Genomic DNA, 23,365 nt, shown 5'->3' on the forward strand with positions numbered 1-23,365 from the left:
AAAAAGATTGATGAAGTCAAGCGTAGGTCCCTTGCAGTCAGAATCAGGGGAATTTATAATGGGGAACAAAGAAATGGCAGACCAATTAAATACATATTTTGGTTCTGTCTTCACAAAGGAGGACACAAATAACCTCCCAGAGATGTCGTGGAACATAGGGTCTAATGAGAGGGAGGAACTGAAAGAAATCAGTATTTGTAGGGAAATGGTGTTAGGGAAATTGACGGGATTGAAGGCCGATAAATCCCCAGGGCCTGATAATCTACATCCTAGGGTACTTAAGGAAGTGGCCCTGGAGATAGTAGATGCATTGCTGGTCATCTTCCAGAACTCGATAGACTCTGGAACAGTACCCATGGATTGGAGGGTAGCTAATGTTACCCCACCATTCAAAAAAGGTGGCAGAGAAAAAGCGGGGAGTTATAGCCTGACATCGGTAGTGGGGAAAATGCTAGAGTCAATTATAAAAGATGTAATAGCAGAGCACTTGGAAAGCAGTGACAGGATCAGACAAAGTCAGCATGGATTTACAAAAGGTAAATCGTGCTTGACTAATCTACTGGAATTTTTTGAGGATGTAACTGGTAAAATAGATAAGGGAGAACCAGTGGATGTGGTGTATTTGGACTTTCAGAAGGCTTTCGATAAGGTCCCGCATAAGAGATTAGCTTGTAAAATTAAGGCACATGGGATTGAGGGCAAGGTATTGACTTGGATAGAGAACTGGTTGGCAGATAGAAAGCAAAGAGTTGGAATAAACGGGTCGTTTTCCGAGTGGCAGGCAGTGACTAGTGGGGTACCACAAGGATCGGTCCTAGGACCCCAGCTGTTCACAATATATATTAATGATCTGGACGAGGGAATTGGATGTAGTATCCAAATTTGCAGACGACACAAAGCTGGGCAGCACGCTGGCATAGTGGTTAGCACTGTTGCCTCACAGCGCCAGGGACCCGGGTTCGAATCCGGCCTCGGGTGACTGTCTGTGTGGAGTTTGCACATTCTCCCCGTGTTTGCGTGGGTTTCTTCCGGGTGCTCCGGTTTCCTCCCACAGTCCAAAGATGTGCGGGTTAGGATGATTGGCTATGATAAATTGACCCTTAGTGTTAGGGGGATTAAATACGTGGGGTTACGGGGATAGGGTGGGATATGTGTTGGTGTAGGGGTTACGGGGATCGGGTGGGATATGTGTCGGTGCAGGCTCGATGGGCCGAAATGGCCTCTATCTGCACTGTGGAGTTTCTGTGATTTCTGTGATTTCTGTGGGTGGGAGGGTATACTGTGAGGCGGATGTTGTGAAACTCCAGTACGATTTGGACAGGTTGGGTGATTGGGCAGAAACATGGCAGATGCAATATAATGTGGATAAATGTGAGGTTATCCACTTTGGTGGCAAAAACGGGAAGGCAGATTATTATTTGAATGGCAATAGATTGGGAGAAGGGGAAGTGCAATGAGACCTGGGTGTTCTTGTGCACCAGTCGCTGAAGGTAAGCATGCAGGTGCAGCAGGCAGTTAAGAAGGCAAATGGTATGTTGGCCTTCGTAGCAAGAGGGTTCGAGTACAGGAACAAGGATGTCTTGCTGCAGTTGTACAGGGCCTTGGTGAGACCGCACCTTGAGCATTGTGTGCAGTTTTGGTCGCCTTATCTGAGGAAGGATGTTCTTGCCATGGAAGGAGTGCAGCGAAGATTCACCAGGCTAATACCTGGGATGGCAGGAATGACATATGAGGAGAGATTGGGTCGATTGGGCTTGTACTCACTGGAGTTTAGAAGATTGAGTGGGGATCTCATCGAAACCTATAAAATTCTGTCAGGCCTGGACAGACTAGATGCAGGAAGGATGTTCCCGATGGCCGGGGAGTCCAGAACTAGGGGTCATAGTCTAAAGATAAAGGGTAAGCCATTTAGGACTGAGATGAGGAGGAATTTCTTCACCCAGAGAGTGGTGAACCTGTGGAATTCTCTACCACAGAGGGCAGTGGAGGCCAATTCATTAAATATATTCAAGAAGGAGTTGGATATATTTCTTAAGGCTAAAGGGATCAAGGGATATGGGGAGAAGGCAAGAACGGGGTACTGAGTTTGGATGATCAGCCATGATCTCGTTGAATGGCGGAGCAGGCTCGAGGGGCCGAATGGCCTACTCCTGCTCCTATCTTCTATGTTTCTATGTTTCTAAAACCTGCAAAAAAAACGTAAGTTTGATGCGCACGTGCAGCCTCTCCTGCGCGTGCGTTTGACCTCTGAACCTCTTCGTTCAGCGGATCGGAAGAGCCGGTTTCATGCGCAGTGCATGCAGAAAACCGTCACTTCCATTCGGCCTACGGGTGAGTACCTCGTGCGTACTCCCCGTGGAGACCCGAATTTCTGGGCCAATGTTTTGTGCTGTGTACCTCGTTGTCTATGTGTCTCTGTCTCTCCCTCTCTTGTTGGGTCAGAGGTCAGCATCACACTTTGCAGCAGTCCCTAATCAACAGCAACTTTCATTTATATAGCACCTTTAACATTGGTGCTTCACAGGAGCGCTATCAAAAAAAAATGAGACCGAGCAACATATGGAGATAATGGGCTGGATATTCTGATCCCTACGGGTGGGTACGTGCTGTGACCACACCTGTAGGAACATCGGAAATGCCATTTTTAGGCATGCACAGTGCATGCTCTGGAAACCAGCATTTCCGATCTGTCGAGAATGGTCTTGACAGATCCTCCGGCTGCCCGGGAGAAGGGACTCTGTGGGCGGATGGTTCCGCTTTTTGGAGACCCTCCGCCCGCAGAAAACCCTTACAATTCTTGTGCCTGGTAAAAGCAGGCGTAAGGCCTGCTTTTACCAGGATAAGAGTTGAAAAAAGTTTTTAAAAATTTTTTCCACTGATTTATCATTTAAAAATACTTTAAAAAAAGATAAGTTTATTTTTAGCCCCGTAAAAATCTTTAGCTTTTTTTTCAAAAATTTAAAGTTTTGTTTAAAATAGTTAATTTATTGTACTTTCAAGTCATTTTAAAAATGTGTTTAAAAAAAACATTTATTCAAAGTTTCACTATGTTTTGGGGTGATCTCCATTCATATATTTGACAGGTCTTCCTGTCAAACGTATGAAGGGAGATTCCCTTCTTTGATTGGCTCCCCATGACCCACGTGATCCCAGGGACGTTGCGAACTACCTGCGCCTCTGGGATACGTGGGCCCTGCGCACCGGCAGTTTGGAGAGGCCCAGCATCGGAATTGTGCGCGTCCCGGGAGCCCTCAGGTAAGGGCGCAGATTTTTCCAGATCGCAGTACTCCGCCCACGGGAGGCCTGCGATCGGAATTTCTGGGCCATTAGGACAGCTGACCAAAAGCTTGGTTGAAGACATAGGTTTTAAGGAGTGTCTTAAAGGAGGAGAGCGAGGTAGAGAGGCAGAGAGGTTTAGCTTGGTCAAAGAGGCAGGCTTAAAGGGGCATCTTAAAGGAGGACAGCAGTGTGGCGAGGTTTATAGAGGGAATTCCAGAGTTTAGGGCCTTGGTGACTGAGGGCATAGCCTCACATCAGCACACACCGCTTCCTCTCAGGCCAGACCATAGCTTTACCCACTCCCTCCCAGCTCAGACATTACCCCTTAGATTGTCCAGTGTGCATGTTCCCTCCAAGTTGGCATCTCCCCGTGTAGCCAAACCCTAATTTCCAACCAGGCACCCCATTATAAGGGGCATCCTTTTAAACATGGCTGGACCACCAGCTGTGGAATAAGAAAGGAAAGAAAATACCTTTAAAAGAGAAATAATTCTCTTTTCCATTTTCAAAACAAATCCTTCATCTTGAATGTTAAATTTTAATAGTCTCCATTTGACAAAACAAAAAGTCAAGGCTCAGTGATATATTGGTTTGCTTATCTCAAGCATGTCAGAAAGTTTGAACAGTCTAAAATACACTCGATCAAAAAAAAAATCAAGTGTTTATAACCGTCTGCTTTTAACCTGATTGTTGAGACATTAAAGTCTCACCACATTCATCTTGCACAGGGAAAGCACTTTTCTAGCTCTTCAGACACTGTTTGGCATTTCATTTAAAAAACATAATCCAGTGTATTCAACAGAGACTGTTGGTAACACTAAAGACAGTCGCGATTTGCGAGCCAACACGATTACTTTGCTCCAATTATTTTTTCCGTCAGTAGACCAGGATATGGAATACTGCTCGAAAGAAAAGTACTTCCCGGCCAGAGACAATGATTATTAATTATCAACTATCGAAACTTAGAAGGCATTCTGTTAAGTCTGTGTGTTCTAGTTGTATTTAAGATTAATTACTGACACAGACTACAAGAATAACGTTTCAACAGGTCTTTACTAGTTGGAGGTCAGGGCTATACTAACAGCAATATCACTACACAGTACTTATATACCGGTGGTCACCACCGGTATTACGTATACAGCAGCCAGAGAAAGTAGTACATCTCTTAAGGTGGAACAGGCTTAAGTTCTCTTAAGGTGGAACAGGTTACATACACCACAATCCTCCCTTTTTAGCTTAACAGTCATATCCCCATTTAACATAACATAATAACATATATACATATATAACTTCAGGTATAAACAGTTCAAAGGTTCAGTCTCTCAGGAGGCCTTCTGATTCGGGTTGGATAACGCCTTTCAGTGGTCTCTGATTCTTGTTGCTGAGGTGACTCCTCTAGTTGGTTTCCTATGTATTGGACGTCATCATCAGGTACATTCCCTGCCGAGGTAGCTGCTTTAGGTTCATTAACGTCTTCCACAGTTGTCTCTGTCGCAACCATGGGTTCGACCCTTGCTCTCGATTCTACCAGTTGATCCGCATGACGCCTTATCACATTGTTACCAATATCTACTGTGTACATCAGAGGTCCTTGTCTGGCCCGAATTGTTCCGGACTGCCATTTTTCGTTTCCATAGTCCCTTGCCAACACTGGTTGTCCTACGTCGAAACTTCGAGTGGTCTTGTTATTAATATGCCGGAACTGTTTGTTTTCCACTTCCCTCCGCACATTTGGTTTTAACAAGTCCAACCTGGACCGCAACCTCCTGTTATAAAACATCATGGCAGGACTTTGGTTAGTTACTGCATGAGCGGCGTTTCGATATGCCATTAGGAAATTGTCCACCTTGTGTTGTAGCGGAATCTGATCATCGTTCATGGCCTTTATTGCCTTTTTGAATGTTTGGACAAATCTCTCGGCCAACCCGTTTGTCGCTGGATGATATGGGGCAGAGGTATAATGTTTCACCCCATTCTTCTTTAAGAATTTTTGGAATTCTTCCGACACGAACTGTGGTCCGTTGTCCGAACATATCTGTTCTGGCAATCCGTTCCTTGCGAATATTGTTCTTAACACCGCAATTGTCTTTTCTGAAGTAGTGGTATTCATCTTGATCACTTCTGGCCATTTGGAATGTGCGTCCACCGCAATTAGGAACATGGAGTCCATGAATGGACCAGCAAAGTCAATATGTACGCGTTGCCATGGGGCTGAAGGCCATTCCCATGGGTGTAGCGGTGCGATCGGAGGTGCATTTTGCACTTTTTGGCACCCAGCGCAGCTTTTCGTCAACTCCTCCATCTGTTGGTCAATACCCGGCCACCATACATAAGCCCTAGCAAGACTTTTCATCTTAACACCCCCCAGATGACCTTCATGCAGTTCCTTTAGAACTCTTTCCCTTAACGTGGGAGGAATAATCACTCTTGTCCCGTACATCAAAGTACCATGGCAGACGGACAGTTGGTCTCGCCTTGCCGAGAATGCCGGTAACAGAGGATCACCATGTGTTGGCCATCCCTTCACTGTCACCTCGTAGTCTCGGGACAGTGTCGGGTCGTTCCTGGTTTCTCTTTCAATACTTGCATTGGTGACTGGTAAACACTCGATGATGGTCGAATGAAATAACTCAACAGGGTCAACTTTCGTCGTCTCTTCTTCTTCAGGTACTGGCAGGCGCGACAGCCCATCAGCATTGCCATGCTGCTTTGTATCTTTGAATTCTATTTGATATTGATGTGCTCCTAGGAAAAGGGACCATCTCTGGAGTCTCTGTGCTGTCATCACCGAAACACCCTTCTTAGGGTTAAAAATGGATACCAACGGCTGATGGTCTGTCAGAAGTGTGAACTTTTGGCCCTGCAGGTAATGATTAAACTTCTTCACTCCCCATACAAGGCTGAGAGCCTCCCTATCGATCTGCGCATAGTTGCGCTCAGCGGAGGTCAATGATCTGGATGCAAATGCGACTGGCCTTTCCGTGCCATTTGGCAACTTGTGTGAGAGTACTGCCCCAATACCATATGGAGAAGCATCACAAGCCAACCGAATAGGCAGTGTCGGGTTGAAGTGAGCCAACACTTCCTCTGAGGTGATCAATTCTTTGCTTTTGCGAAATGCCTTCTTACAGTTTTCGCTCCATTCCCATGGTACCCCCTTCTGTAAAAGAGCGTTCAGCGGGTGCAGTACCGTGGATAGATTCGATAGAAACTTATGGTAATAGTTAATCCTAGAAACGACCTCAACTGAGAGACATTATCCGGAGCGGGAGCCTTTACAACTGCCTCTATCTTGTCAGGAGACTTATGAAGCCCCTCCCGGTCAATGACATGACCACAGTACGAGATCCGCTTCTGAAGGAACTCACATTTCTGCTGATTAACTCGAAGTCCATACTCTTTAAGTCTGTTGAGCACCAGTTCCAAGTTTGTGAGGTGTTCTTCATCACCATCTCCTGTAATCAGAATATCGTCCAGGTAACATTGTGTGCCTGGAATTCCCTGTAATACCTGCTCCATGGCCCTCTGCCAAATTGCTGGAGCCGATGCCACTCCAAAAACCAGCCTATTATACCGGTACAAACCTCTATGCGTGTTGATCGTGAGGTACTGGCGTGACTCTTCTTCAACCTCCATCTGCAAGTACGCCTGCGCCAGGTCTATCTTGGTGAAGTGTTTCCCGCCAGACAACGAAGCAAAAATATCCTCAATCCGCGGAAGCGGATACTGCACCGTGTGAAGCACCGGATTAACGGTGATCTTGAAGTCTCCACAGATGCGAACCTTCCCTGGTTCTCCTGGCTTGTTGCTCGAAGGACGTTTCATAACGGGAACAATGGGCATAGCCCACTCACTCCAATCTACCTTAGACAGTACACCTGAACGTTCTAGCGCTTCCAGTTCCGCTTCTACAGCAGGTCGTATTGCATAGGGTACCGGTCTGGCTTTGAAAAATTTTGGGTGTGCATGTTCATCAATCTTGATGTTTGCCGTAATTCCTCTCAGTGTTCCCAGTCCCTGCTGGAACACCTCTTTAGCATCATCCAATATTCCGGACAATCGTTTAGGTTTGACATCTGTTTCCCCGGAATCTACCGTTAGTGCCTTTAAGGAGTGCCAGTCCATATTCATTTTCCTAATCCACTCCCGTCCCAGTAGTGGTGGACCTCCTTCAGGTAGCACATATAAGTCCATTACTTGGCTTTCTTTGCCCTTGTGGACCACTTTTACCTCTATCTTTCCGATGGGGTACACGCTTTGCCCCGTGTATGTTTTCAATATAACCTCCATATCCCGTAGGGGAATATGTTGGAATAACCTTTTGTAATCTTTCTTATTCATGACCGTCAATGCCGATCCAGTGTCCAATTCCATCTTTACTTGGACTCCTGCTATCTGAAGAGTGACCCAAATTGTCTGGAGATCTGCATCCTTACCAACGTTGTGTACTCTTAAGCTACCCAGTTCATTACTGCTGGCGTCTGAATCTGACTTCTGTTCATTCGAACTGTTCTTTGTCACCTTGTGTACCTTTATGTATTTTCCTTGCGGTGACTTTTTGTTGCTGGTCTTCTTTCCTGACCGGCATACTTTAGCTATGTGGCCAAGCCTGCCACACGTTCTGCATTCTTGGTTTTTAAACCAACACTGGTCCTGATCGTGCGTTGTCTTTCCACAACGATAACATTTTACAGTCCTCAAAACCAATTGATTTGTACTGAGTTCCGGTGACCGTAGCTGCATTACTGCCGTGCCTCTCGCTGCGGCTTCGTGTGATGCTGCCATAGTGACTGCTTTCTCAAGCGTCAGCTCATTCTCCTCGAGCAGTCACTTTTGTGTATCTTCTTTTAATAATCCACACACAAATTTATCTCTTAGCGCATCTGTTAGTCCCGTTCCAAACTGACAGTACTTTGCTAGCTTACGCAATTCCATTAAATATTCAGCATTGCTTTCATCTTTCAGCTGCTTTCTGCTGTAAAATTTAAATCGTTCTGCTAGCATCAGCGGCGTGGGGTTTAGATGATTTCTCAGGACAGTAACAATCTCCTCGAACACCTTCTCCGCCGGTTCATCTGGTGATAAAAGGTGTTTCAATTGCCCGTATGTCTTCGCACCCATTAAGTTTAATAAAGTTAGTGCTTTCTCATCATCTGGGATTTTATTTGCTTTACAATAATTTTGTATGCGTTCTACATACGTGGCCCAATCTTCGATGTCGCTATCAAAGGTATTAATGTTCCCATGTTTAGGCATCATTGCAATTTTTTTTATTTTTTTTTAGTGATTTCCCTTTTTCCAAGATGGCGGCTTCCCGCTCTTGTCTTCGTCCTCCGCCTACAAAATGGCGGTTTCCCGCACTTGGCGGTCTTTCCCGCGCTCGCCTTCTTCACCCGCTGGCTGCAATGGCGTTTGGCGTGCCGCTGCTGCTCCCCTTTCCCAGCGGTTAGTAACTCCCCCGACGCTGTCTCCGCTTCACCGCGGCTCCCTCGGGCATTCGCGCTTCCCCGATGTCGCACCTCGCAGCCCTTCTTGCAGCCCGGTTATTAGCACCGGCTGCGTTCGCCTTCACCGCGGCTCTCGCGCCTTCAGTCGCCCCAGACGCTGCGCCTTTTTGGCCCGAATGCGGCCCGGCCCTTATCACCAGCCGCGATCGATGTCCCCGCGCTGTGCCTTTCGGCCCGAATGCAGCCCGGCCCTTATCTCCGGTCGCGATCGATCTCACCGCCCTTATTCCTCTGTCTTCCCTCCCCGTCTGTACAGCCAACGCGGCCGACTTTCTGCTCGCGTCGCTGACCGGCTTACCCACCACCGAGGTAGAAGGAAGATAGCTGACTGCCGCTGATGGAGGCTTCGAGTTCAGGATATCTTCTGCACTCCGGGTTCTCGATGCCTCCCGCGCGACGTGTCTTCCAGCAGGGTGATGAGGGTGGATGCCTCTCTTCGACGCCCGTTCTGTGGACGAAGCCGCCGTGGATATAAACTGCCGCAGGGTAAGAATCGGACTCGTCGCCACTGTTAAGTCTGTGTGTTCTAGTTGTATTTAAGATTAATAACTGACACAGACTACAAGAATAACGTTTCAACAGGTCTTTACTAGTTGGAGGTCAGGGCTATACTAACAGCAATATCACTACACAGTACTTATATACCGGTGGTCACCACCGGTATTACGTATACAGCAGCCAGAGAAAGTAGTACATCTCTTAAGATGGAACAGGCTTAAGTTCTCTTAAGGTGGAACAGGTTACATACACCACACATTCCATCTCTTATTTTTGAAGCAAAGCGTGTTACTGTTACCATGTAATTTTGATAGGCCCGTGAAATGGCAACTGTTGTTCACTTTTGCTATCAAGTCATGAACCAAGCACAACTATTACAGTATAAAGGAAAATTTAAAAAAAGACATTTGCGATTATCATCTTTCTGCAGTTCTTTTGAATTAAAAAAAAATCAAATGATCAATTTAGAATATTTTGAACATTTTGTTATGCCAGAAATTTGCATAGAGATAAGGAAATATTATGCCAAATTACTCATTTAACAAAATATTAATGTTTCAGAGAATACATCTCCCTTTTAAATTAATTTGAAGCATTCTATTTCAGTCCCGTTTCCAGATCATTGTTGATAAGAATCAACGGAAACAGATCACAGTTTCTAAATAACTTTTCATCGCAGAAAAGTTGGTTTGAGCTGGCATTTTGAAATTTGTCGCAGCTGAAAATTTATTGGTAAAATGTAAGATTTATGACTGAAGAAAAAATGAAATATTTAGTCTCAGCGTCACCTGTATGATGTAAATCCCCGCAGAACAATTTCTTGGTGGAGACTGCTTCCGATTCAGGAGCCTGAGGCTCAATTTGGACACCTGGCCTGGAGCATGAATGATTGGGTTGGGCTTCACTGACCACTTTGCTCTGCAAGGGCCTTGGTTTTTCCTGATTGACATGGACTGAAGCCAATCAGAATAAGCCTATATCTCTGCATTTTAGCTCCAGAATGCAACATCTCTATCTATCGCAGGAGCTTTTTCAAATAAAATTTGACACTGAGCCACATATGAAGTATTAGGACAGGTGACCAACAGCTTGCTCAAAGAGGTAGGTTTTAAGGAGTGTCTTAATGGAAGAGAGAGAGGCAAAGATGCGGAGAGGTTTAGAGAGGACAACCAAAGACAGGACACCAAAGCTGTGCAGCCTGAATAAATAGTCAGGAATGGAATTGAACCACGGAGGAGGAGAAAAATCCGATTGTTGCCCCGTGACCGCTGCTGGAAATGCCATCCCCACTTACAACACCTCACCCCTCACACCGTCCCCACCCCTCACACCCTCCCCACCCCTCACACCCTCCCCACCCCTCACACCGTCCCCACCCCTCACACCGTCCCCACCCCTCACACCCTCCCCACCCCTCACACCCTCCCCACCCCTCACACCCTCCACACCCCTCACACCTTCCCCACCCCTCACAACGTCCCCACCCCTCACACCGTCCCCACCCCTCACACCTTCCCCACCCCTGACACCTTCCCCACCCCTCACAACGTCCCCACCCCTCACACCCTCCCCACCCCTCACACCCTCCCCACCCCTCACAACATCCCCACCCCTCACACCCTCCCCGCCCCTCACACCGTCCCCGCCCCTCACACCCTCCCCACCCCTCACACCGTCCCCACCCCTCACACCCTCCCCACCCTCACACCCCCCCAACCCTCACACCCTCCCCACCCCTCACACTCTCCCCACCTTCCCCACCCCTCACACCCTCCCCGCCCCTCACACCCTCCCCGCCCCTCACACCGTCCCCGCCCCTCACACCCTCCCCACCTCACACCCCCCCCAACCCTCACACCCTCCCCACCCCTCACACTCTCCCCCACCTTCCCCACCCTTCACACCCTCCCCACCCCTCACACTCTCCCCACCTTCCCCACCCCTCACACCCTCCCCGCCCCTCACACCCTCCCCGCCCCTCACACCCTCCCCACCCCGCACACCGTCCCCGCCCCTCACACCCTCCCCGCCCCTCACACCCTCCCCTCACACCCTCCCCGCCCCTCACACCCTCCCCGCCCCTCACACCCTCCCCGCCCCTCACACCTTCCCCGCCCCTCACACCTTCCCCGCCCCTCACACCCTCCCCGCCCCTCACACCCTCCCCACCCCTCACACCCTCCCCGCCCCTCACACCCTCCCCGCCCCTCACACCCTCCCCACCCCGCACACCGTCCCCGCCCCTCACACCGTCCCCACCCCTCACACCCTCCCCTCACACCCTCCCCGCCCCTCACACCCTCCCCGCCCCTCACACCCTCCCCGCCCCTCACACCCTCCCCGCCCCTCACACCTTCCCCGCCCCTCACACCCTCCCCGCCCCTCACACCCTCCCCGCCCCTCACACCCTCCCCGCCCCTCACACCCTCCCCGCCCCTCACACCCTCTCCGCCCCTCACAACCTCCCCGCCCCTCACACCCTCCCCGCCCCTCACACCCTCCCCGCCCCTCACACTCTCTCCGCCCCTCACGCCCTCCCCGCCCCTCACACGCTCCCCGCCCCTCGCACCGTCCCCGCCCCTCACACCGTCCCCGCCCCTCACACGCTCCCCGCCCCTCACACCGTCCCCGCCCCTCACACCGTCCCCGCCCCTCACACGCTCCCCGCCCCTCACACCCTCCCCGCCCCTCACACCCTCCCGAACCCTCACACCCTCCCCACCCCTCACACCGTCCCCGCCCCTCACACCCTCCCCGCCCCTCACACCCTCCCGAACCCTCACACCCTCCCCACCCCTCACACCGTCCCCGCCCCTCACACCCTCCCCGCCCCTCACACCCTCCCCGCCCCTCACACCGTCCCCGCCCCTCACACCGTCCCCGCCCCTCACACGCTCCCCGCCCCTCACACCCTCTCCGCCCCTCACGCCCTCCCCGCCCCTCACACCCTCCCCCCGCCCTCACACCGTCCCCGCCCCTCACACCGTCCCCGCCCCTCACACCGTCCCCGCCCCTCACACCCTCCCCGCCCCTCACACCCTCCCCGCCCCTCACACCCTCCCCGCCCCTCACACCCTCCCCGCCCCTCACACCCTCCCCGCCCCTCACACCCTCTCCGCCCCTCACAACCTCCCCGCCCCTCACACCCTCCCCGCCCCTCACACCCTCCCCGCCCCTCACACCCTCCCCGCCCCTCACGCTCTCTCCGCCCCTCACGCCCTCCCCGCCCATCACACGCTCCCCGCCCCTCGCACCGTCCCCGCCCCTCACACCGTCCCCGCCCCTCACACGCTCCCCGCCCCTCACACCCTCCCCGCCCCTCACACCGTCCCCGCCCCTCACACCGTCCCCGCCCCTCACACGCTCCCCGCCCCTCACACCCTCCCCGCCCCTCACACCCTCCCCGCCCCTCACACCCTCCCCGCCCCTCACACCGTCCCCGCCCCTCACACCGTCCCCGCCCCTCACACCCTCCCCGCCCCTCACACTCTCCCAACCTTCCCCACCCTTCACACCTTCCCCACCCCTCACACCCTCCCCACCCCTCACACTCTCCCAACCTTCCCCACCCTTCACACCCTCCCCGCCCCTCACACCCTCCCCGCCCCTCACACCCTCCCCGCCCCCACACACTCCCCGCCCCTCACACCCTCCCCGCCCCTCACACCGTCCCCACCCCTCACACCGTCCCCACCCCTCACACCCTCCCCACCCCTCACACCCTCCCCACCCCTCACACCCTCCCCACCCCTCACACCCTCCCCACCCCTCACACCCTCCCCACCCCTCACACCCTCCCCACCCCTCACCCCCTCCCCACCCCTCACCCCTGCCCCTCACCCCCTCTCACCCCCTCCCCGCCCCTCACACCATCCCCGCCCCTCACACCCTCTCCGCCCCTCACACCGTCCCCGCCCCTCACACCGTCCCCGCCCCTCACACCGTCCCCGCCCCTCACACCGTCCCCGCCCCTCACACCGTCCCCGCCCCTCACACCGTCCCCGCCCCTCACACCGTCCCCGCCCCTCACACCCTCCCCGCCCCTCACACCCTCCCCTCACACCCTCCCCGCCCCTCACACCCTCCCCGGCCCTCACACCGTCCCCGCCCCTCACACCGTCCCCACCCCTCACACCCTCCCCACCCCTCACACCCTCCCCACCTGTGATGAAATAATTCTGTGTTCTGGCATTTGTATTGTTGTTGTTGTTGTACTTGTTAATGTCTGGAATGTTCCACCGGTGTAACCACTAATGCTCCTCTCTAGCCCCGCCTCTCTTCTGGAATGTTCTACCAAGGGCTGGGTCGGTGATGAATGATGGCTGCCCTGTGTTAACTTGATGCCAGGTTCTTACTTAATAAAAACCTTTAGTTTTAAGTTTTAACCTCTTGGATTCAGGCAGTTATTTGGCACATCAATTTTATTAAGTAACAACTTTTGGAAGATGAATCGATTTTTGAAACCAGAGCGTCTGGATATCGATCCCCATTCGGCAGACGCGTCGAAGAAATTTATGCATTGGCTTCGATGTTTTGAACACTTCATCGCATCGGTCGATTCGACGGTTAACAAGTTGGGTCTTCTAACCAACTTGGTAAGTCATCAAACTTACTCGATAATTGAAGATATTACTACATATGAGGAGGCCCTCACAGCCCTTAAGGCCCAGTACCTTAAATTGGTTAACGAAGTATATGCCAGGTATCTTTTGTCTACTCGCAGGCAATTACCTGAGGAATCTCTGGACGATTTCCTGCAGGACCTTAAGGCTTTGGCTAAGGATTGCAACTACAAGGCTGTCTCTGCCATAGTGTATCAGGAAGAAGCCACCCGTGATTCTTTCATATCTGGCCTCCGATCTAATTATATTAGACAGAGACTCCTCGAGAACGACTCGTTAGTTTTAAAAACGGTCGTCGCTACTGCTCGATCGTTAGATGTAGCCCAGAAGAATTTAGAAGTGTATGCATCAGCCCATGCATCTCTCTTAGCCTTGTGTGTTCCGAGTATGGAGGCATCCATAACACCAATGGAGCCTCCACTTAATCCTATTGTTGCGGCTGTACCCCATGGGTCTAAGTGTTATTTTTGTGGCCAATCTAAACACCCCAGGCAAAGATGCCCAGCCAGAGAGGCTACCTGTTTTAAATGTAAGGAACGGGGACATTTTAGTAAAGTGTGTAAGGGTAATCCTGTACCTGATGTCTTCTCTGCTGCCGCCTATTGTTTTACTCTAGCCTCGGCTACGGTTGACCAGACCATACCGTGTTTCTTGTCGAAATCTATGATAGACATCAAGATTAATGGTCGTCCTACTGGGTGTTTGATAGACTGTGGCAGTACTGAAAGTTTTATACACCCCAACCTTGTTAACTCCTGTTCATTGAAGGTGTATCCTACTCAAAGTGAAATTGTGATGGCGTCCAAGTCCCTTACTTCGGAGGTAACTGGATATTGTAAAGTCACATTGACCGTTAAGGATATGGAGTATAAGGACTTTAAACTCCTCTTATTACCTCAGTTGTGTGTGAACTTAATTTTAGGCTTGGACTTTCAGTGTCAGCATGAGAGCGTTACCCTTAAGTATGGTGGATCTCAGCCTCCACTCACAGTCTGCGGCCTTTCTACTTTAAAAGTAAGTCCGCCTTCTTTGTTCGCGAACCTTGCTCCTAATTGTAGACCTATAGCGACTAAGAGTCGACGGTATAGTTCAGAAGATAAAACATTTATAAAAGAGGAAGTGGAAAGGCTTCAACGGGAGGGAATCATCGAACACAGTAATAGCCCGTGGCGTGCCCAGGTGGTGGTGGTTAAAACGAATGAAAAGAAAAGACTTGTGGTCGATTATAGCCAGACTATAAACTTGTATACCCAATTAGACGCCTATCCTTTGCCTCGTATTTCTGAGATGGTGAACCAGATAGCTCAGTACCGCGTGTTCTCCACCATTGATTTAAAGTCTGCCTACCATCAACTCCCCATTAAAATAGAAGACCGACCTTATACGGCCTTCGAAGCTAATGGGCGCCTGTACCAATTCCTTAGGGTGCCTTTTGGAGTGACGAATGGGGTATCCGTCTTCCAACGGGAGATGGCTCATATGGTGGATGAATACGCGTTGGAAGCAACATTCCCGTACCTGTGGGCGCGACCAACGGGAGCATGATCAAAATCTCGCGAAGTTCCTAGAGACTGCAGAGAGGTTAAACCTGACCTACAACGAAAACAAGTGTACCTTCAATACTACACGTTTGTGTATTCTTGGTTGCGTTGTGGAGAATGGGGTAATCGGGCCAGATCCTGAAAGATTACGCCCCCTTAAGGAATTACCTTTACCTCACACTGTAAAAGCTTTCAGAAGGTGTCTGGGATTCTTCTCGTACTATGCCCAGTGGGTGGCTAACTACTCAGATAAAGTCCGACCTCTTATTAAGTCGTTGTCTTTTCCGCTATCGGCGGAAGCTCAGGAGGCTTTCCTTAATATCAAACGGGACATTGAGAAGGCAGTGGTATGTGCCGTGGATGAGAAGATCCCTTTTCAAGTGGAAAGTGATGCATCTGATTTTGCGTTGGCAGCAACTCTTAACCAAGCTGGTAGACCAGTAGCTTTCTTCTCTCGTACATTGCAAGGACCAGAAGTTTGACATTCTTCAGTGGAAAAGGAGGCACAGGCGATTATCGAAGCAGTCAGGTATTGGAGACATTATCTCGCTGGCCAACGTTTTACGCTCATTACTGACCAGCGATCCGTGGCCTTTATGTTCAACACTAAGCAGAGAGGCAAGATCAAAAATGATAAGATTTTAAGATGGCGAATAGAACTGTCAACATATGACTATGATATTCAGTATAGGCCTGGAGTATTTAATGAGCCATCGGATGCTTTGTCATGAGGAGTATGTGCTAGTCTAGGTATAGATAAGCTTCAAAGTCTCCACGACGCACTATGCCACCCTGGGGTTACCAGAATGAACCACTTCATTAAGTCCCACAATCTAACCTACTCTATTGAGGAGGTCCGGACAATGACCAGAACCTGTCGTGTTTGTGCTGAATGCAAACCCTGCTTCTATAAGCTGTCCGAGCCAGCTCATCTTATTAAAGCAACTCGACCATTGGAGCGTTTAAGTCTCGATTTTAAAGGTCCCCTTCCATCGAGCGACTGTAATGTCTATTTTCTTAATATTATAGACAAGTACTCTCGGTTCCCTTTTGTTATCCCCTGTCTGGATGTGACTAGTGCTGTTGTAATTAAATGCCTCTGCCAACTGTTTTCCTTGTTTGGCATGCCTAACTATATACATAGTGATAGGGGTTCTTCCTTTATGAGCGAAGAATTGCGATAGTTTTTGCTATCGAAAGGGATTGCAATGAGTAGGACAACCAGCTATAACCCTCGTGGTAATGGGCAGGTCGAGAAAGAAAATGCGACAGTGTGGAAGGCTATCGTACTGTCTCTGAAGTCGCGAGGCCTGACGACCTCTCACTGGCAGGATGTCTTGCCAGACGTGCTGCATTCCATAAGGTCTCTTTTGTGTACAGCGACGAATGCCACCCCTCATGAAAGGATGTTTAGTTTTCCAAGAAAAGCTACTAATGGAGTAATGTTACTCACATGGTTGACGACCACGGGCCCTGTGTTGTTGCGCAGACATGCGAGAGGCCACAAGACTGATCCACTGGTGGAGGAAGTACAACTCCTCCATGCTAATCCCCAGTATGCGTACATTCAATATCCGGATGGGCGAGAGGATACAGTCTCTATTAAAGATCTTTCACCTGCTGGAGCTCGAAAAGAGTTCGACTCTGAGAGTAGAGTTTTCAATCATGGTATTGGACCTTCAGAGACACAAACCCTCAGTGTGGAAAATACTGATGATTCTGGGAATTCGAATGAACCGGAGTTAGCACTCCGGGAGGAGCCTCAGCAAGAGTTACGTCATTCCCAGAGGATTATCAGACCTCCTGACAGACTGAATCTATAGCAGGGGGTGAATGTGATGAAATAATTCTGTGTTCTGGCATTTGTATTGTTGTTGTTGTTGTAGTACTTGTTAATGTCTGGAATGTTCCACCGGTGTAACCACTAATGCTCCTCCCTAGCCCCGCCCCTCTTCTGGAATGTTCTACCAAGGGCTGGGTCGGTGATGAATGATGGTTGCCCTGTGTTAACTTGATGCCATGTTCTTACTTAATAAAAGCCTTTAGTTTTAAGCTTTAACCTCTTGGATTCAGGCAGTTATTTGGCACATCACCACCCTCACACCCTCCCCACCCCTCACACCGTCCCCACACCCTCCCCAACCCCCACACCGTCCCCACCCCTCACACCCTCCCCACCCTCACACTCTCCCCACCCCTCGCACCCTCCCCACCCCTCACACTCTCCCCACCCCTCACACCCTCACACCGTCCCTACCCCTCATACCCTCCCCACCCTCACACTCTCCACACCCTCCCCACCCCTCGCACCCTCCCCACCCCTCGCACCCTCCCCTCCCCTCACACCCTCCCCACCCCTCACACTCTCCCCACCCCTCACACCATCCATGCTTACTGTGGACAGACCCCTTTTTCAGGCAAATGACACTAAATATTTGCCATTTCCAGTGATGTCAATTACAAAGGCACCACTTATTTTACACATTGATGATTGGTGGTCTTGTGTCTGAATAGACAGCTGACAGCCTGTACTTCATTGACACAGGAAACAAAAAGAAATATCTGTTCCATAATGAAGGAAAATTGAAGCCTCTGCAGATCGACCTAATTCTATCCAACCGGATAATTCAATAAGCTTTTTCGCCTCTCATTAGAGGGTGATTGAGCACTGTTAGCTATTCACCTGAGGAGCTGAGTGTCTCAGTACTGCAGTGCCACTGTTTGTCTCGGGGAGCGTGGTGAAATAGCGCCTGAGTGACGGGATCACATGTATTCACCAGCCATCGCTCAGGCTGCATGATTTCAGTTCAATTCAATTCAATTCAAATCGCTTTATTGGCATGATAAGGCACATCTTATGTTGCCAAAGCATCGAAAAACATTTATGGTTGAACACATAAACGCAGATCTATTCATACATTGTATAAACAGATATATCCCTGAGTGTATAAATATACATTCGTATAATTTGTATATACTCTTTTCTTAGGTTTACTGGTTGTCCCTCTGTTTATGGCAAGCTGTAACATAGTGTACTGCTAAGGTTACACAGTTTCTCTGTTCCCCTAGTAGGTATGGGAGTTTTTGGTCGTCATTCAAATTTCTGAATTCAGGGCATATTTGTGTGAATTTTTGGTAGAAATTCTCCCTGATGCCCTGATATTTTCCACAAGCTGTGAGGAAGTGCATCTCTGTCTCCACCACTCCCTGACTGCAGTGAGAGCATATCCTGTCCTCTCTTGGCAGCCGGGTCTGTCTGTATCTGCCTTTTTCGATGGCCAGGCTATGTTCACTAAGTCTGTACCTTGTCAAGGTTTTTCTCAGTTTGCTATCCTTTACCATGGTCAGGTATTCAGCCATGTTGTATTGTCTGTTTAGGGCCAAGTAGCAATTGAGTTTGTTTTGGGTTTTTGTTGTTTCTGCCCAATATGACAGGTATTTTTCCTTTTGTTTAGTGACAATTGTGTTGGGTCGAATTCTCTGTGCTACGATGTCACTGTCCTGGGGCTGGTTATTGTTAGTAGTGTTAGTGGTTGCTTCACTGAGTCCCAGGACTAGTTGACTGAGGGTATTCTTCTTTATGGTCCTCTCTTGGCATTTCAGGGCTTCGTAATGATAGCAGTGGGGGTTGCTCATTTTTAGGTGTTTCCAAAATTTGGTGGCTCTTTTTTGGATAGTAATTATTAATGGATATTGGCCTAGTTCTGCCCTGCATGCATTGTTTACGGTTTTCCTTTGAGTCCGGAGGATACTTTTACAGAATTCTGTATGTAGGATCTCAATTGGGTGTTTGTCCCATTTTGCAAATTCTTGTTGTGTTAGCGGTCCCCACACCTCACTTCCATAGAGTGCAATTGGTTCAATTACTGATTTAAAAATTTTGAGCCAAATGCTAATTGGGATTTCTATTTGAATTGATCTTTTAATGGCATAGAAAGCCCTTCTAGCTTTCTCTTCATTGTCTTTCAAACTACTGTGCCCCTCTTACATGAACACTACTTTAAATGCTGTTCTGTCTGAAACACCTGAGAAGGGCACAACGCCAACGATCAGCAGTGGGTCTCGCTGGTGGTCAGTGCAGTGAACAGAGGTCTCGTATAGAAATGATATTGGATGTTGGGTCAGCCTGTGTCAGTCTTAACAACTAAGAGCCATGTTCTTTAATGTTTGGGCTGGCAAAGCAAAGAATCCAGACCAAATTGAAGTACAGGGAGTAAATGGCCCTGAATTTGCGGTGGGAGGAGTACCTCCGGGGTTTGACAGATTGTAAGTTCTGGGTTTTCGTGCACGTGCCATGCATACGGAAACCTGGAACTTGTGGGACCTTTTAGAAGGCTTTTGATGGTGTACGCTGAGCGTGTGTCATCACGGGGACCGTAATTTCCGGGCCATTGTCTCTTAAAGGTTTAGACAGAAACTATTCACCTGTTTACATCTGACATTTTGCACTTTTACTGTCCACTGATTATAGTGGGTTAACACCAACACGCCTGCTATAAGCTGTGGGGACCGTACTTGTATGTGAGACAGGATTGGGCACACCCCCCCCCCCCACCGCCCCCATGGTCACAAAGATAAAAGCAAAAGATAGGAAGGAGAAAAACAAATGTGGCAGTCAGAGAAATCAACGGTTTAAATCAAACATGGCCACAGAAAATAATAGGTCTAAGAGCGTTAAAAAAACAAGCCTGAAGGATTTGGGAGAAATTGGGTATAGCCCCATTTGGGGCGTTAGAATTGGCGCTGCGCAAATTTTATCGCCAGGCACAACTTATCGCCACCTCGAACGATATTGGGTTGCTGCGCCCCTAAAGGTGATTGCGGCGTTGATTCAGGCACTGCACGGGAGTCTTAAGGCGCTAACCCGGCGGCGCTACTCAATATGTCGGCGGCCGGGCGCAGCGCAGGTGCTGTCAATAATCGATTACCCCGAGACATGCTGGCGCCGGCCAGCTCTTAAAGGGACAGGTCAATTAGCAGCAGCAGCCACACTCTGCGCCTTGTAGGCCTCAAAATCGGCGCTGTGCTTTCTGTGGCGTTCCAAACTTTGAACATATGGAGAGGGTGAGGCAGAGAGCGGAGCGCTTTACCGATGGGGCATTGGATGCTTTGGTTGGCAAAGTGGAGCGCCGGCGAGCTGTGCTGTACCCCAACAATGGCAGGAGGCCTCATCAGAGCGAGTACCGCAGGGCTTGGAGGGAAGTTTGTCAAAGAGTCACCTCAACCAGCGTGGTGGCCAGGACTCCCGTGCAATGCAGGAAGAAGTTCAACAACCTCACTCGGGTCGTTAGGGTGAGTGCCTTTTTCACCATCTTCTTCATCCCTCCATCTGCACCTGACATTATGGCCAGAGGGTGCGCAAAGCCTCAATGGCCATCTGTCAGCCAGCACCCATGGCCCTTTCTGGAAACACACACGCACATTCAGCTCAATGCATAATGGAAGGGCTATTCTACCATGGGGGGCATGTGATGTCAGCTCAATGCATAATGGAAGGGCTATTCTACCATGGGGGCATGTGATGTCAGCTCAATGCATAATGGAAGGGCTTTCTACCATGGGGACATGTGATGTCAGCTCAATGCATAATGGAAGGGCTAATCTACCATGGGGGCATGTGATGTCAGCTCAGGCTAGCATGTTTCATCACTTCCCGTCCTTTCTCCTGCAGGCCAAGCTGGCCAGGAACCGGAGGGAGCAGCTTCGCACCGGAGGATGCCCTCCTCAGCTGCAGACACTGACGGACCTGGAGGAATGAGTCCACCAGATTGTTGGAGGCCGGATGACTGGTCCTGTCACCACTGGAGCTGCTGACCCCATTGTGCACAGCGATGGTAAGGTCATCACCTTTTTGAACTTTCTCCTTCCACTTCATCCCCCCACCAGCAAGCTTTTTCACTCTGGACCCATGTCAGTGCATTGCAGCACTCATGCATCCCTTGCTGCCACCCTGTCCTTTCGCTAAAGCCACTCTTCAACCTCCCTGCTTTCAGATGCTGCATCACCAGCTCGGGAGCCGGGCCCTCAAGCTGCCACTGCCACTGACTCCGGAGGCGACGAGCAGGAGGAAGCTGGACCATCCCTGCCACCCTCAGGCGAGCCAGCCCCTCTGCAGACTGGGGAGACTACTTCCCTGGAGGGGAGCGGGGGGGGAATGCTCTGAGGAGGAAGCAGTTCCAGGAACCAGCGGGCTGCAGCAACGCAAGGGGGGTAGGGAAGCTCGGGGGCCGAGTGCGCAGGACTTCAGGGCAGCACAGGCAAGGAGTGCGCAGGACTTCGGGGCAGCACAGGCAAGGAGTGCGCAGGACTTCGGGGCAGCACAGGCAAGGAGTGCGCAGGACTTTGGGGCAGCACTGGAAAGGACTGTCCAGGACTTTGGGGCATCACTGGAAAGGACTGTCCACGGCTTCGGGGCAGCACTGGAAAGGACTGTCCAGGGCTTGACTGAAGCAGTGGAAAGGACTGTCCCGGCCTTCAGCGAAGCACTGGAAAGGACTGTCCAGGGCTTCACCGAAGCACTGACACCTGCCACGCAAGTGCTGAGTGCTGCCACGCAGTCACTCGCTGGTCTCATGCAGACGCATATTGAAGCCACGCGACCAGTGACTGCTGCCACCCTCGCTGGATCAGGCAGGATTACCCGGGGCCCTTGCAGCACCACAGCAGGGCATCAATCTGTGGACCAGCCGATTGGTGCGCATGATGCGGTGCTGCCCCGTCAGAGTGCCAGTGTGTCGGTCGACCAGGGAGCTGCTCTCTGTAGTGTATGTACCCGTCTATCTTTAAGGGAACTATTGAATGTAACCATTCACCTTTAAGGGAACTACTTTAGGTGTGGCACTATTTGTTTGGCTTCTGTATACTGTAATACCGATAGTGACCACACCAGTATATAAGTGTTGTAGCAGGATTGCTGGGGGAGATTCGCCCGGACCTTCGAATAGTAAAGACCTGTTTGTTTGTTTGTTACTTCTGAAGTCTGTGTATTTATTAACTGCACAACCCACAGACTTTACAGTGGCGACGAGTCCGATCGTACCCTGCGGCAAGATTACCAAAAGCAACGAAGAGCGTCGAAGAGAGACAACCGCCCTCGTCGTGCTACCAAAAGAAAACACGAGGCTGCAACAACAGAAAGCAGGAAGACTAACAACAAAAGCTGTATCAGCAACAGGCACTGACTACCCTTCTGCCACGGTGCGGAGTGAGCCGACCAGCAAGAAACAAGGCGGCCGAAGAGACTGTGAGTAGGGGAAGGTGTAGAAGTATCCGGAGGATAAGGGCAGAGCACTCGACCTCGGTCGAGGGGGAGCTGTGCCGGCCAAAAGTCGGGTCCAACGGCGTCGGGTGACAGCCGGACCGCGATCGGCGGGAAAAATCCGGGCAGCAACCGCAGCCACAAAGCGCTGAGCCTGCGAGTAGGCGCGGGAAGAGAAACCCAGCCGCAGCCGGGGAGGGAAACACCGGTCTGCGAGAGGGCTGGGGAGGCGAACGGGAACCGTGCGGGTGAGAGCCGGGTGCGGAGAGAGAGACTGCGAGGAGCCAGTCCAGCGGCTGAGCTGTTCTCCACCAACGGGGTACTCAGAGCCGGCAAAACCGAACGTGTGGGAGTGGGTGAGAGACACAGCCGAAAACGGGGTGAGAGACTGCGCGAGAGCCAGTCCAGCGGCTGAGCTGTTCTCCACCAACGGGGTACCCAGGGCCGGTAACACCGAACGTGCGGGTGAGAGAGCGACAGAGCCGGGTACGGAGAGAGAGACTGCACGAGAGCCAGTCCAGCGGCTGAACTGTCCTCCGTTAACGGGGTGTACCTAGCGCCGGTAGAGCCGTGCGGGCGGGAGGAAAAGACATAGCCGAGTAAGGGGAGCTGTGCGGTAGCCAGCCAGCGGCTGAACCTGTCTGCTGTGGGGGAAGCGTA

The sequence above is a fragment of the Somniosus microcephalus genome, chromosome 17 (assembly GCF_052327205.1).
Source record: "Somniosus microcephalus isolate GS21.2 chromosome 17, FLI_Smic_1.0, whole genome shotgun sequence".
Taxonomy (NCBI): domain Eukaryota; kingdom Metazoa; phylum Chordata; class Chondrichthyes; order Squaliformes; family Somniosidae; genus Somniosus; species Somniosus microcephalus.